Source organism: Gossypium hirsutum, chromosome A11 (assembly GCF_007990345.1).
Source record: "Gossypium hirsutum isolate 1008001.06 chromosome A11, Gossypium_hirsutum_v2.1, whole genome shotgun sequence".
Classification (NCBI taxonomy): Eukaryota; Viridiplantae; Streptophyta; class Magnoliopsida; order Malvales; family Malvaceae; genus Gossypium; species Gossypium hirsutum.
Window position 1 is genome coordinate 53,251,678 of NC_053434.1, and position 4,398 is coordinate 53,256,075.

Consider the following 4,398-nt stretch of genomic DNA (forward strand, 5'->3'; position numbering starts at 1 on the left):
GTTCTTTACCCAAGTTTTTTGGATTCTCAGTATTTCTCGGCAATGTTCCTTGCGGTCTATTACGAAGCACCTTAGCTAACTGGCCCATTTGGTTTTCCAAATTTTTCAATGTTGCTGCTTGACTCTGGATCAAAGTGTCATTCTTTGCCATGTACGCTTTCAACAAGTTCTCCAAACTATTTGATGATTCAGCTTAGGCTGGTTTTGGAGCTTGCTGATTAAACCCTTGAGATTGGTTGGGTCTATGCTGTATAAAGTTGTTGTTTGGTCCATTTCCTTGGTTGTTCCAAGAAAAGTTGGGATGATTACGCCATAAAGGATTATAGAAGTTGGACTGGGGTTCTTGTCCACTCCTATTTTTGTGTTGGTTCCCCACATAATACACTGACTCGGGATTTAATGGGTAATTCTCAAAAGAATGAACTTCCCCACAGTACACACAGGAAACTACTTCAAACGGACTTAGTGTTTAAGCTGTAAAATTATTAGCACTATTAACGGTAAACTGCTTTAACATAGAGGAAATAGATGATACCTTAGCTGATAACGAAATGAAAGCATCAACTTCATGTACTCCGGCTACACGACTTCCTGAAGCTGTTTGATTTCTTGGCCATTGATAGTTATTACTTGCGATCCTCTCGATGATCTCATAAGCCTCATTATAAGACTCAAACAAAATTGCACCATTCGTAAAAGCATCTACCATCAATCTTGTATGTGCATTGAGACCATTATAGAATTTCTCAAACTGGATACAATGAGGAATCCCATGATGAGGACACTTACGAAGTAACTCCTCGAATCGTTCCCAAGCCTCATACAAACACTTGTCATCCAATTTTGGAAAGTTGTGATCTCGTTCCTCAACTTAGCATTCTTGTTAAGTGGGAAATACTTTACCAAAAATCTCTCTGCTACTTCTTGCCATGTAGATATGGAACTTGAAGGCAATAAACTGAGCCATGATCGTGATCGATCTCACAACGAGTACGAAACCAACTTCAACCTCAGTGCATCATCAGTCACACCGGCTATCTTAAATGAATTACTCACCTCTGGAAACAATCAAAGGTGGAGTTGTGGATCTTCCGTGGGCATATCACTAAATTGGCCCACCATTCGTAGCATTTGAAACATTACTGGTTTCAATTCAAATTTGGTTGCCTCAATATCTGGCCTTCTTATTCCTGGATTTAACTCATTGAAAAGCGGCACAACATATTGTCTGATGCATTGATCCCTATCATCGGCAATGAGGATGGGATTTCGTACATGATTGGCTTCATTACATTGGTCTTGATTCTGATTTCTAAGGTCCATCTCGACTTGTCTTTGAGCTTTTGTTCACGTCTTTTTTGTCTGAAAGTTCACTCAGTTTCAGGGTTTACTGAAAGTAAATCGATAATCCGATCTATGCTCATAAACACCTTGAAAAAAATCACAAAATTAAAAAGAATAAGTTAGTACTGTTAGAAATAACGAAATTGAAAATAAATAATTTCACAAAAAATGATTATGGCAACAGTTGACAATCCCCGGCAACAGCGCCAAAAACTTGTAATGCTTGGGTTTGTGCAAGTGTACACAGTTGTTATTAAGTAATAAGTAAGTATCGAGTTATCGTCTCTACAGGGATTGTATTTGTGCTAAGTCAATTAATTATAAAAATATTATTAACAACTTGGTAAATAGAGACACAATTTAATTTGGAAGTATTTATTAAAAATATGTAAAATTAATCTAGATGCAATGATCCCTAATGTGATTTATCCTAACATGCAACTATATGAATGAAATAGATTTTAGCAAAATTGACGCAATAAGCAATAATTATAACATAAATAAGCTAGGACAATTAATTTAATTAAACTCAATTTATTATCAACATGCTGAATAATATTCGGAAAAACATTCCATGACAACTCGATCTTTCATGAGTTTGGAAACCACGTTAGGTCCTTTTGGAATCCTTTACGTAGTAAATACGCATTTTACTGATCCTTATCTACTAAGGGTTTCTTAGTATTTGTGGGAGGTAACAGGGACGCGTTAGGTTTGAAACAGTTTAATCATACAAATCTAAAAACTATGCAGATAACAGAGCCTGGTTAGGTTTGTTATGCAACTTGCAATTTAATCGGGTTAGGATCTAAATTGAGAATGGACATTTCAATTATGTGTCCATTAGCCGTCGTCTGGTTAGGATCGCTCAGCTAATTCAGGTGCATTTCAATCATGTATGAATGAAATACAAACTTGATTTCAATTGAAAACATGATCGATTGAGGCACAAACATTATTAGCATGAATCAAATAAATATTATTCAATCAAAATAATCACCTAAGCTATCATTGTTGTAAACAACAATTGTAAACACATAGCAAACATTCTTGAATTAAATGAAAGAAAAGAAAGATTAAACCCAAATCAAAGTGGCTGTCACCCAAGACTCTGATTGACGAGGGCTCCTTCATTTCTTCGCTTTACTCCTTTGCTGATGGCTCTCCGAGGTGGCTGACCAAGGGCTCTTTAAGAGGCTAATTTGCTAAAAGTCTTAATGCAAAGATGATGATAAGCATGAGGGCTAAGAGACTTGAGTGAGGAGAGAATGATGAATGAGTGAGGGATGATTAGAAAAGTGAGAAATGGGGTCTTATTTATAAGTGAGGCAAGGGAGCTAGTTTGCTAAAAATAGGGGTGTCCATCTTTTCAAATTCATCCAAGGGTGTCCGGCCATGATTTGTGGAAATGTGGCTGAGTTTTTCTTGATTTAAGTACCACAACATCATCAGGATCAAGACTCGGTCAATTACAAATCTCCGGGTAAATCTCCTATTTCTTCAACTCTTCAAGGACCTTGTGTAATTAAACCAAAATTTGATTTATGAAGATCCACATGCAGCCAAATTTTGGGTTGACTTGCTCCTCCATTTGGATGGTTTTGTACTCAACATAAAGCTCTCAGACCTGTCCAGCAATAGTATATAATTTAGAGGACCAAAGAATGTAATTTAACCACTTTAATTAATCAATTTACTTAATTAATTAAAACCCAATTTATTAATGAAACATATTAAAATAAATTATTAAATATAACTTTATATTTTATTATTTAAGTTAATCATGCATGGCCCACTTTATAGTTTGAAAATATAATATGCTCAAATTAATATAAAAGAAGCCAATTTCTGCATGAAAACTATATAATAAAGCATAAAATCACATTTTAATAATTTATATGTCCCAATTTCATATTTTCATATATTTCATTAATTAATTAAGCAATTACTTGGTTTTAACAACAAATTTAAGTAAAAAGGCGATGAATTATATAGGAAAAATCCTATATATTTTTCAGTTTACAATACACGAACATATCATATTAAGGGATAAGAGTGCTTACTTAATCAAACATAAATGAAAACATAATACACACATGAAAGTAAGATAGAACTCACCAGAAAATGTATCAAGATCAGAAAGTAGGACTCTTGCCCTTATCACGAGAGTCTTCTAGAGTTTCTTGAGCTATAATATGAAGAGTTAACTTATCAGATCATTTTACTAGCAAAACTAAACAAATTAAATATGAACATTAACAGGAAACCCAAAAACTGGAAGTTTTCTCCCTTACACCTCAAAGCGACCCTAAAACATAAAACCTTACAGCCCTGTAAGTAACCATGAATATAACTTGAGTTTCATTGATATTTACCAGGTACCAAATGATGGTGGGGTTGGATGAGTACAATGAACTTGAATTTTCAAGCAATTCTTAAGTTTAGGGTTTTCTGAGAAAAAAATTCAAAGAAAGTTTAGGAAGAAAATATGGTTGCAAAAGAAAGCATAAAACTTGCTTAAGAAGCCAAAGCTTACTTTATACAAATATAAACGGAAGGAAAAACTTAGCGGATAAGTATGATTTCCCTCCAAATCCCTCGTTCCTTGTGACTAAGCACTTCTCTCTTCATAAATGCGGTTCTAACAAGGTACAAAACTTTAGTCCTATACTAACCAAATTCTTGTTCGTCCAACCAAATTGTTCAACCAGGATAAATAAAATAATAAAAAAGCATATTAATTTTTTCAAAATAAGGTCTTAACACTAAGGGCTTAATGTTTTGTCTAACAATTAGGGTGGTGTGTTGACCGCCTCCAGACGTACCAATGTCTAGAGTAGAAATCCTGCACAAAATATGTTAAAAAAGAGGTGACCAGAAGTATACAGGTTAGGTTGTATTATAGTTACAATGAAGTAGGTGAGTACTTCAAGGATCTTACCCAAGAGAGGTGAACACTAAATTAATCCTAATCTAAACACAAATAGATCTAATTAGTATTTTAAATAAATTATATTACGAATAAACATAAACATAGATTTTTGGGGTTTTATA

General features: G+C 34.2%; 1 non-coding gene across 1 annotated transcript; it reads left to right on the forward strand.

Annotated features, from left to right (window-relative positions):
- The first annotated feature begins 767 nt into the window (after positions 1-767).
- Positions 768-873, forward strand: LOC121210749 (small nucleolar RNA R71). Its single transcript, XR_005905864.1, has one exon. It is a non-coding gene; the product is annotated as a small nucleolar RNA R71 (small nucleolar RNA).
- Positions 874-4,398: the final 3,525 nt, after the last annotated feature.